Raw genomic sequence first — 12,113 nt, 5'->3', positions numbered from 1 at the left:
CTCTTCAAGGCCAAAGTAAGAGAAGCCAACCAAAAGCTCAACATCTCCAAGGCAGAGAGCTGCAGATTTGGTGAGTGGAGAGCATTTAGCTCAAACTCTTTATTTTATGGGTAGAAAAAACAAAACAGGCCCAGTGATTTCTTGGAGGTCACACACCCGACGAGTGGCCAAAGCTAGGCCACAGGGCTCCAGATACCAAGGCCAGTGTTTTTTTGGTTTTTTTGGTTTTTGGGAGGGGGTGAGAGGGGGAGGGTTCTTATTTTGTTAAAAAGTTGAAGTCAGTCCCAGCCTGAAAAGACACCCCTCTGCCCACACAGCCCAAACCTCAAAAAAACAGCAAATCAAGTTGGGTCAATATCCTCAGAGAGGGATAAAAGTCTCACCAAGCCTGAAAAATTCACTCAAGGACAGGGTTTCTCAACCTGTTCACTACTGACATTCTGGGGCAGAGAGTTCTCTGTTTTGTGTGTGTGTGTGTGTGTGTGTGTGTGTGTGTGTGTTGGGGTGGGGGGGGCTGTCCGGTGCACTGTGGAGCAGCATCCCTGGCCTCTGTTCACAAAATGCCAGTAGCACCCCACCCCTGCCTGCCAGACAGAACAACCAAAAATGTCTCCAGATGATACCAAATGTCCCCTGGAGGACAAAATCACCCTCCCTGTCCCCATTGAGAACCACTGCTCTAGGACATAGATAGGTTTTGCTTTGTTTTTTATGTGTAAGGCCTTCTGCAAACATTTGTTTTTAGACAACTCGGCCGCAATGACCCGAAGCAGGTATTTTTATTTTTACACCTATTCTACAGAAGAGGAAACAGATGCACAGATGTTCCATGTTTTGCCCCTTACCCAAGAAGCAGTCAACATTCGGTACTGCGGAGTCCCTATCCTGTGGCTCACCAGGGCAACACCATTATGACCTGAGAACAGCTTGGTTTCACTACCTGATTTTTCCACTACCTTTTATGAATACTCAACAGTTTCCCAAGACAAATAAGTCCTCTAGAGTTGTACTAAACAACACCTCAAAAGCTATCAAAAGGAAATGCTTAATATATCTCTTCACAGTCCTCACATCACCCTCTGCAATAAAGGGCTTTTCTTTTTTTGTTTTTTTTTATTGAGATGGAGTCTCACTCTGCCACCCAGGCTGGAGTGCAGTGGTGCCATCTCAGCTCACTGCAACCTCTACCTCCTGAGTTCAAGCAGTTCTTCTGCCTCAGCCTCCCAAGTAGCTGGGACAACAGGTGTCCACCATCATGCCCAGCTCATTTTTTTTTTTTGTATTTTTAGTAGAGATGGAGTTTCACCATGTTGGCCAGGCTGGTCTCAAACTCCTGACCTGAGGTCATTCACCCACCTTGGCATCCCAAAGTGCTAGGATTACAGGCGTGAGCCATGATGCCTGGCTGTAAGGCTTTTCAAAGAAAGATGTCAGTTTAAGAAATATTTAATCAGGAGAGGGGTATAGGGGCCAGGCGCAGTGGATCACGCCTGTAATCCCAGGACTTTGGGAGGCCAAGGTGGGCAGGTCACGAGGTCAAGAGATCAAGACGATCCTGGCCAACATGGTGAAATCCCATCTCTACTAAAAATACAAAAATTAGCTGGGCATGGTGGCACGTGCCTGTAGTCCCAGCTACTCAGGAGGCTGAGGCAGGAGAATCGCTTGAACCCGGCAGGCGGAGGTTGCAGTGAGCCGAGATCATGCCACTGCACTCTAGCCTGGTGACAGAGCGAGACTTCTTCTCAAAGAAAAAAAAAAAAAAGGAGAGGGATACAAAAAATTAGTTTTTCCAAGCAGCCTTCAAAGGGAGAAAAAAACATATATACAAATTACTTAATTGTGAAAGCACTTCCTGTGTGCCAGGTATTCTTATGAGTTAAAAAAACAAAAGGCCCATAAGGAAAACAGGTTTCAGGGCCCTGGAGTTCCGAATGACAGATTTTCAAGTATCAGAAAAAGCTTCCCAGAGGAGGAAGCATTTGGGCTTGGCCCTAAGGAATAGAAGGATTTGGCGAGGTGGACAGAGGAGGGTGGGGAGGGACACATAAGGCAGAACATACACACACACAACAAGGCAAACAAATGAACGTCCATCATCTGGGTGTCATATCAGCTTTTTCTGTTCAGAAATATGTGCCTGGGATGCTTTTAAGCTGTTCTTGCAAAAGAAAATTATTTCCCAGATAAAGCTCCTTCTGAAATGAAAATGAACAGCAAGAAACTTGGAGGCTAGTGATATTCTTCTTATGTTCACCTTCTTCTGATGAGCTGCATTATATCAAGCAGTCCAGAAGTTATGCTGATGGGACAGGTCAGAAAGTATGATGAAACATAAATTCCTCAGTGTCCCATGACAGCCGGTGAGCAGCAGTGACTGCACAACTCTAAGTAGGGGTACATGTACCTTCTGGTCTCTTTCTATCTTCATCTGAAGACCCAATAAAAGCATCCCCCAAACATAAGCATGAAAGTTTCCATGTTTGTCGGAGAGGGAATCGTGCGAGAGCTACTTACTCTCACCTCAGGTTGGTGATTAGCCTACCTTTCCAATTCACTGAAAATAAGGCTGCAGGGGAAAAGTACAAAGGTCAGCTTCAGCTTCAACAAGTGAGAACTAGCCATGAAAAAGCAAAGGAAACACTAAATGACAAGCACTGAAAAAGCACAGGGATAGGCATCCTCCAATGCAGATTTTCTCGTATTTTCACGTGTGTGTGAATCACTTGAGGATCTTGCAAAAATGTAGGTTCTCATTCATTGAATGTGGGGTAGGGTCTGAGAGCCTGCAATTGCTAGCAAGTTCCCAGTTAATGTCAGTAACGCTAGTCTGGGGTCCACATTTGGAGTGGCAAAGATGTAGTACAGTGTTTCTCAAACTTTTGACTGCAGCTCAGAGTAAGAAAAATATTGAGCTTACAAACCAATGTTCATTGTCTATGTGAGACAAAGAATTTTGTTGCGACGTACATAGTTCTTCTTAAGTATCCATGCGATACACTTCCATGTTTTCTATTCTAGGTTATGTCATTAAAAAAAAGTTTGGCCGGACCTGGTGACTCACACCTCCAGTCCTAGTACTTTCGGAGGCCAAGGCAAGAGGATCGTTTGAGCCCAGAAGTTCAAGGCCAACCTGGGCACTATAGGGAGACCCAATCTCTACAAAAATAATAATAATAATAATAATTAGCCAGGAGTGGTGGGGCACACTGGTGGTCCCAATTACTCAGGAGGCCAAGGTGAGAGGATTGCTTGTGCCTGGGAGGTTGAGGCTGCAGTGAGCCAGGATCATGCCACTGTACTCTAGCCTTGGCAACAGAGCAAGACCCTGTCTCTAAAACTAAAAATAGGCCGGGCGCGGTGGCTCAAGCCTGTAATCCCAGCACTTTGGGAGGCCGAGACGGGCGGATCACAAGGTCAGGAGATCGAGACCATCCTGGCTAATACGGTGAAACCCCGTCTCTACTAAAGAATACAAAAAACTAGCCAGGCGACGAGGCAGGCGCCTGTAGTCCCAGCTACTTGGGAGGCGGAGGCAGGAGAATGGCGTGAACCTGGGAGGCGGAGCTTGCAGTGAGCTGAGATCCGGCCACTGCACTCCAGCCTGGGCGACTGAGCCAGACTCCGTCTCAAAAAAAATAAATAAATAAAAATAAAACTAAAAATAAAAAGTTCATCAAGGCCCACTAAATTAATTTAACAACCTCTTCGTGGGTTGTCACAGAGTTTGAAAAACATGTATACAGAACAAGAGTAACATTCCTGCTCATCTGGGGAGAACAACGATGTCTTAGCCTCAGGACATTAAGGCTAAATCCAAAACCAATTTTTTAAAAAAGCTTAGATTATGTTCAGAATTCTTTGCAAAAAGGCAAGGATAGGTCAATAGCATTTTGGAAATGCTTTCATCTAGGAAATTCAAGTTTTAAGTTTTCTTCATTTTAATTTGTTTTCTCGTCTGTAAGATAAGGATGATCTTGGCCCTAAGTGGAGATCTCCAAATACCATTTTGGCCAGGCGTGATGTCTCGTGCCTGTAATCCCAACACTTTGGGAGGTTAAAGTGGGAAGACTGCCTGAGTCTAGGTGTTTGAGAGCAGCCTGGACAACATGGCAAGACCCCATCTCTACAAAAAACACAAAAGATGAGCCAGGTGTGGTGGTGAATGCCTGTAGTCCCAGCTACTCAGGAGGCTGAGGTGGGAGGATAGCTTGAGCCCAAGAGGCAGAAGTTTCAGTGCGCTGAAATTGTGCCACTGCACTCCAGCCTGGGCAGCAGAGTAAGACCCTGTCTTGAAAAAACAAAATAAAAAAAAATTTCCCTCTTAAAAGGGCAAAGGCTCCTTGAAGAAAAGGCTGATTCTTGGTCTGGAACAAGAAATAGAGAAGATGAGCCTAGAACATCTTGTTATATAGAAAGCAAAAAAGCTAGCAAAGATTACAAGGGCTGTGTCAAAATCTCAGGAACTTTACCAGCCCATTTCTCACTGACTAAAGAACTAATGGATTTGGGTAGTGAGCATCAAGGGGTGCTAATATAACAAGAGTAGACATCCAACATCTCACACCCACCTAAGCAAAGTTTACAGAGTAGACTTACTGGAGTCCCAGCTACTGGGAAGGCTAGGGCAGGAAGATTGCTTGAGACCAGGAGTCCAAGGCCAGCCTAGGCAACGTAGTGAGACCCCTTCTCAATTTAAAAAAGAAAAGAACCTAACTTTGACCAAGCCTCTACATCTAACTACCAAATTATAATAGACCAAGGGGATAGAGAAACATGTTAAACCACATTGCACTGATGTAGTCAGCAAAGTCTAAACTGTGGAGATGTGTATCACCCAGTTTCTTCAATAACAGCAACAAAAAAATGCATGGAAAAAAGATTTGTAGAAGAAATACAGAGATTAGTGGACATCAACCATTTGTAACGTATTTACCTTATTTGGATCCTAATTCAAACTGTTAAATATGTTTATGTGTAAAATTATTATATGTATTTTTTTACAAATATCTATGTATATATGTATATATATCAAGGAAGTATAAACATAGACTCAATAAAAATGAAAGGCCATCAAAGGGGTAGACACATTTAGAAAGGATGTTCGAGATGTATAAAAGGTAATTTACCAAATGAGTGGTACTATATAAGTCCCTTTGTATGAAATTTAAATATATACATACATTTTACACATGCATGCTTAGAGGAAAAGCCTGAAACCCTAATCTCGAATAGTTGGAATTGCTTTGTTTTATTTCATTGCTCATCTTTATTTCCTAATGTTGCACTACAATGAATATGCTATCTTTTTCTCCTTAAAAATTTTCTTTAAATAGAGATGGGGTCTTGCTATGTTGCCCAGGCTGGAAGTACAGTAGCTATCACAGATGCAATCATAGTGCACTACAGCCTCAAACCCTTGGGCTCAAGAAATTCTCCTGCCTCAGTCTCCTGAGTAGCTGAGTCCAGGGTGTGTGCTACATGAATATGTATATCTTATGTATTAAGTAATAAAATTTGAGGTTTGCTTTAAGTTTGCACATACACAGGGGTCCTTATTAGGGAGAATCACTGATGTGAAGCTTCTAATTCCCCAAGGATGCTGGAGAGCAGAATATTAGTCCACCTTGTAAATATCTCTTAAAATGACACTGGATACCCGCAGGGTGGCGGTAGGACATAGAAGGTTTGTGCTGAAACTCCATGATTATCATTGAGTTCTTAGAATTTGCTCTCCAAGTCAACTGTATGTTCACCTATTTGTCAAACTTTCCTTTTCTACTGAAATGAGTTACAATCCCAGGTAAGTCCTGTCATTAACCAGACAGTTCGGAAATCTGGGTTTTACCCCCTATTGAGTTCCCATCTGGTATGTGATCCTGCCAACCTTACCAGAGCCTCTTCAGAAAGGACAATGTAGTTTTGTGATGTTGAAAACCACACTGAGAATTCTGTGAGAGTTTACAAGTCCTCAGATAAATCACTGTTGACCTGCAAAATCTGGTCCCTACAGGTCTGGACCTTGACTCCCTCTCCCTCTTGAACTCGGAGCACTCTCCCCTGGCCACCTTCTCCTTCCTCCAACACGTCACACCCACTCCTATCTCAGGGCCTCTGTACTTGCTGCTCTGACATTTGAAATACACTTTTTCCCTGATATCTATAAGGCCAACTCGTTTGCCTCCTTCAGATCTGTGCTGAGATGTCATGTAGTAAAGATCTAATCCCCACCTGAGTACTCCCTTAATACCCCTCATCATGTTTTGTTGTTTTAAATTACCGTAAACCATACATAACATAAAATATACCACTTTGAAATATTATAACTCAGTGGCACTAAGTACGTTCACACTGTTGTGCGACATCACCACCATCCATTTCCAGAACTTTTTCATCTTTCCAAACTGAAATTCTATCCTCAATAAACACTAACTCCCCCTTCCTGTCTTCTCTCTCCCCCAGCAATCACCATTCTACTTTCTGTCTGCAGGGATCTGACTACTCTAGATGCCTCTGTAAGAAAAATCATAAAATTATGCATCCTTTTGTTTCTGGCTTGTTTCGTTTAGCATGTTTTCAAGGTTCATTCACATTGTAACATGTGTCAGAATTCCCTTTTTAAGGCTGAATAATATTCCATTGTATGTATATTTCACATTTTGTTTATCTATTCATTCATCAATAGACTTGGGTTGTTTCTACCTTTTGGCGACTGTGATAATGCTTCTACTGACACAGGTGTACAAATATCTACTCACGTCCCTACTTTCAATTTTTTAAAGTATATACCTTCAAGTGGAATTGTTGGGATATAAAGTAGTTTCATGTTTAATTTTTTTTTAGTAACTGCCATGCTGTTTTCCACAGCAGCTTCATCATTTTACATTCCCAACAGCAATGCACAAGGGATCTAATTTCTCCACTTGTTATTTTCAGTTCCCCGCTTAACCAGTTTTCTTTTTCTCCGTAGCCTTTACTACCTCTAATACTGTAATACTTATTTATTTATATTGGCTGCCTCCCACTAACTAGGATGTAAGCCTCTTGGGAACAGGATGATTTGTTCATTGCTATATCCTGAGCACCTGGAATACACCTTGGTACATAGCAGGTGCTCAAGAAATTTGTTGAATAAAGAATAAAACACTTGAATCACACACAACAACTTGAACAGGCCTTAGAGTCTGTTAAATAGATTTACCACACCATGTGCCTTAAACTACATCCAATTTAGAAATCTCAAAGCTGAATGGGTGACGGTTTCAGTGGTGTATTTGGCTTATCCTCATTAGCAATCATCTCAGAACCACAGACACCAAGACAATTGTAAGGAAGCACAGGAGTTATGTCATTCACATCACTGACTTTAAGCCTTAATTGCATTCATCAATTGAGCCATGCACAAACTTAAAACAGCAAAAATGAAAAAAAAAAACTGCACGCACTTCTGGTTGACAACCTGTAAATGCAATGTGTTTTGTTTTTAAAAATCAAATCAATAGTAAACAAGATAGACACTGGCCTTGCAGAGACTCCTTAATGAGATGTAGCCAAAGACAGCTTGACCTAGAAACCTAACTTCAGGCCTACTTTTATTTTGGCTGTTTTTTCTGTTGTTCATATTTGGTGCTTGTTTTATTTTGGTTTGTTTTCTAAGAGCTGCTTGTGAAGAAATCAGACAGAGTTTCCATGATATCTTTATAAATAAGTTGAAAAGCCATGTAATATTCCCCCGCCTCTGGAAGTCAGTTGGTTGCACACCATTGGATTAAAGGTTTCTTTTTTATCTTTCTCTCTGCCCACTCTCCTTCCTCCCTGTAATACCAACACTCTGATCTTCCTCACTTGAAAATATTTTGAAGAAAAAGACTGTGTTGATCTTTCTGTGGAGTTCATCTATCTCTTTTTTTTCTAAGCAACCATTCCACTTCTCATTCCTAAAGAAAAGACGCCAATTCCCTCCAAAAGACAATCACTTTGTTCAAAGCGATACCATTGTCAACCCCAAATGACTTTCACAGGTCTCAATGCAAGAGTCAGAGTAATTCATTTAGAACATGAAGAACTTTCCCTGCCTGATAAGAACGATATCTTGAAAGGATTTTCTGTTCTGATTTGAATTATTCAAAGAGCAGATTGTACTTTCAATGTACGTGTGCATATACACATACACACAAACTTGAAAGAAAAAATAGAGAACAAAAACATCTGCACAACTGGCTGCAAAGCAAACTGGAAGGTATATGAAAAGGTATCAACGTTTCACATTCCAGACTAACTGCAGTTTAAACTTTCGAATTATTCAGATGGAGAAATGCCTCATCCTTTTTACCTACTCAGATGCTTTGATGTAAATAATCAAGAGGTATTTCAGCCAGGAGGTGAGCCTAATGCTTAACTTACATAATGTTCCTTGTGGTTTTGTTTTGTTTCTCTTTACTCTTCCCATTTAGGTTCTCCAAAATGAACTCATTACAACATCTAATACCTCCTCAAATATCTGCACTCTTTTATCCCTATGTTTGTGGCTACATCCTTTCCTTCTTATATCAATGTTAAGTACTATTTCGTCATTGGTGGCCTGTAAGCAAGTTATTTCATCAATAGCAGTAAGTTTACCACTTTTCCTTGCTTCCCTCTCACCACCAGCATCCCCAAATCAACTTAGGTCCATTTGTGGGATGCAGTACAGCCTCACCGCCTGAGGTTATACATTGCTCCTACTTTGTACTAGCTACTGGACAAGTGATTTCACTCTCTGCACCTCAGTTTCTTCACCTGCATCTGTCGCACAGGGTTTCTGAGATACGTGGCTGTGGACCCGGCTTACAAGTACTTAATGTGTCCATCTTATTATTTTTAGCAACCAGATAGAAAACAGTCTGTGGACCAGTTTCTCCTTGTTGTACAGCTAATTCTGAAGAGGGGAACTGGACCTAATCTTTGGCTTTAGGAGCACCCACACAGCCATGTGAGTCAATAAAAGAACTTCAAGAAGAAACTAGAGTTCTCACATCCAAATGTTTCTCACTCTGCCAGTATTCCTAAGGATCTTATCAACAGGAAACAAAAGCACTATACCACTATAATGAAGTGTCTGACTTTTATTTTCTCATTAGAAAAGCCCAAAGATTGTAGCCCAGGGAACAGCTAAATATTTAGAATGTTAAAAAAGTTACAAAGACCCAGCCACCCACCCCTACCCACCTCTGTTACCCTGTTATTTACCATGTTCCTGAGCATTTTAGGAGAAAAAACTTTTGATGGCCAAATCTGCAGCAATAGTGATGTACGTGCACCCGCTGAAACCTCCCACTCTTCAAATGCAGTCTGACCATTTTGGGGAAAAAATAGGAACTGTTGTGTTTACAGATAAATGCTGCTCTCAGCTCATATTCCACCACAGGCCCCAAAACAACAGGGATCTGCCAGATTCCTTGACTTTCAGGTGGCTTGAGTCAAGGGCTGGATGCTACTATCTTAAGCTCCAGTAAGTCACTTCCCTTTTTAAAGTTCTAATTCTTTCAACTTGTAGCAACCACTTTCATTTCTTGCAATCCAACCTACTCTGATTAAGCACACATTCAAAATTAGAAAAGAGTGACTATTTCTTGAAGGAGAGAGGCAGTTAATACTGCTTACACATCTTGGCATATGAAATACACTGCGTCCTTCAGAATTTAAATTATCAGCACGCTTTTCACACCGGCAATGGGCCGCCGTTTTATTGCTCCATTTAATGGCTTTCCCCACCTCTCTCATAAACCTTCAGGCTCCTTCAGTTCTGAACTACGTCCAAGAAACGGACAGTCCACTGGACCTCTGCTCCCAAAAGCCCTCACCAAAGGCAGAGGCAAATTTTGAAGACTGAGCCACGGAGTTCCTTTTTCTTTCTTACTCCCCACCTCATTGGCGATTTAGATAGAACTTAAAATAGGCTTAGGACAAACACTCATTACTGACTACAGCACTCAGGCTTCCACACTCACCTGACCCAGGTCAGGCACTCTGTTGCCAAAACAAGCCCAGCGAGGGGTGCAAATCCTGCTCCTCTGTAGTCAGCTCCTAAATATTTAGAAAGAAAGAAGACTGAGTACCAGACCGCGGAAAATGAGTCTCTAACAGAAGTGCTCCAAATTACAAGTTTCCAACTTCTTTAGCCTCCTTCCCTGGGGAGACCCCTCCCCACCCCACCCTCTAAACTTGGCAGGCAGGTTGGTGGGATCGCTTGGGCGACGATTACAGGTAACTACTCTTATTTCCAGGATGTAACTGACAAGTGAGACTAGGCACGCACAAACTTCGAACGTGCGGGAGGCTGGAACTAAGGGAAGTGTTTGGCAGATCCCAAAGCACTTGTTTCCCGGTGAGGAGGCCAAGTATCCGAAGCCCGCATCTTCACTGGACATGAGCTTCGTCCACACTTCATCCCTCACCGCTTCCCCGGTTTTCTTCCGTTTTTAAAAACCCTCCCCACGGGGGCCCCACACACATGCATTATTCTCCCCACCATGGAGCGCAAGAGAGTGCTACATTTTTAGAAAGATTATTTCCTTGAGCAGGCTCACATATGACACCCCCACAACCTCTCTCCGAAAAAAAAAAAAAAAAAAAACTATTTCCTGCAGCTGCAGCAACAGTTTCCAACTTGGGGGAATGCCACACCAGTCCAGAACAGGGAGCCCCCAAAGCCACGCACTAGAGTCGAGGATATTTGTTTTTTAAGCCTCAAATGAGCTCCCCCCAAAAAACTGCCCGCAGTAAAGGAACCCCCAAATGCATGCCAAGTGCATGCACATGCATCGATATCTCCCCGAGACCGGGGCAAAAACTTCTGCGCTGGGGGAGCCAGTGCCAACTCTCCGCGCCCTCTGCCCGGCCCCAGCCGCTACCTTGGTGCCCGGGGAGCCACGCCGGTTTGGGGGAGCAGGGCGAGGAGAGGGGTTAGCAGCCGCTGGGTAATCCCATGTCCGCGAAGAGGGAGCTCGTTCCGTTAGGATGGAAGCGGAACACCCACACCTCCTCTCGGCGTGCGCTTTCTCTCTCTCCACCCCCTGCCTCCTCCTCCACCACCACCTCCTCCTCCTCCTCCTCTCCTCCCACCCCAGCGAGCTTGAGGAAACGCTTCAGCAGCACATCCACATGGTTACTGCACTTTGAAGCGGCTCCGGGCGGCTTATATAGGCCGGGAAGCTCCCTGGGCAATGTAGTCCGAGTACCGGGTGGTGGCGGCGCCTGAGGCTGCAGGGAGGGACTACAAGTCCCAGAACCCCCTGGGCGCCCGGGCTGGGCCCTAAATAGACGCGCGCGGGGACAGGGGAGGGGCGTCCTGCGAGGCTTTCAGGCTACTTATCCCGTACCTTGGCTGGGGTGGGTAGGGCTTGGAGCCTGCCATCCAAAACCACCCCTGGGAAGCGTCTGCAACCCTTGGGGACGCGTCTCCTCCGGCTGCCCCCCTTCCCTGGAATCCAGCTGTCACTGGGGCCGGGGAGGGGCTAGGAGCTCGGATTTCTGCTTTGGGAAGTTTTTACAAGCCCACCCTCCCCCTGCCTTGGGTCCCCGAGCCAAGAATTTCAGAAATCCGGGGCACAAAAACGCCAGTGTTTGCGGTCAAGGATTAAAGGCGCGAGGTTGTCTTTATTTAATCTGCTCCGCCCTGCTCGGGTTTGCACGAAAAACCAAGCCTGGGAGCGACGGTCCACGCAAGCGGAGACACAGGCAAGTCGCGTGAGAGCACTTTTCTGAGCCCGTGTTGCGTGTCTTTTGTCGCCCCTCAGGAGGTAAAGAAACGCAGACCTCTCCGGTGCACAAATAAAGGAGTCGTGTTGTGACTTGCCGGCTCTGAGATTGGGAGGCAGAAAATACATACCGCGACCTCAGTCCTGACCCTACCTCTAGCAGTCCCTCTGCTCCTGGGAGCTGTAAATGCTTAAGTAAATAAACCGCAAACCAGAAAAATAAGAGCTTGGGAGAGAGCCGCTCACACAGAGATGCGCATCCAGGCGGGGCGCTCTCCAACAGCTCCGACTGGGGCGAGGTGGATTTCACCCGCTGCCAAGTAGTGCCTGGGCTCCCGGGTTGCAGGCTGCTTCGGGCTCCGGCTTTTGCGAGGA

General features: G+C 44.4%; 1 protein-coding gene across 4 annotated transcripts in view; it reads right to left on the bottom strand.

Moving 5' to 3' along the window:
- ITPR1 (inositol 1,4,5-trisphosphate receptor type 1) overlaps positions 1–11,153 on the bottom strand; it is a 353,524-nt gene extending 342,371 nt beyond the window's left edge. For all 4 annotated transcript variants that reach the window (XM_010365717.2, XM_030921814.1, XM_030921842.1 and 1 more), the window contains exons 1-2: positions 10,893–11,153; positions 9,990–10,065 (exon numbers count right to left, since the gene is read on the bottom strand). The gene's annotated coding sequence lies outside the window, so the exon portion shown is untranslated. The remainder of the gene's footprint in view (positions 1–9,989; positions 10,066–10,892) is intronic.
- Between the last annotated feature and the right edge of the window lie 960 nt (positions 11,154–12,113).

The sequence above is a fragment of the Rhinopithecus roxellana genome, chromosome 1 (assembly GCF_007565055.1).
Source record: "Rhinopithecus roxellana isolate Shanxi Qingling chromosome 1, ASM756505v1, whole genome shotgun sequence".
Lineage (NCBI taxonomy): Eukaryota > Metazoa > Chordata > Mammalia > Primates > Cercopithecidae > Rhinopithecus > Rhinopithecus roxellana.
This window is presented reverse-complemented; position numbering and strand designations above follow the sequence as displayed.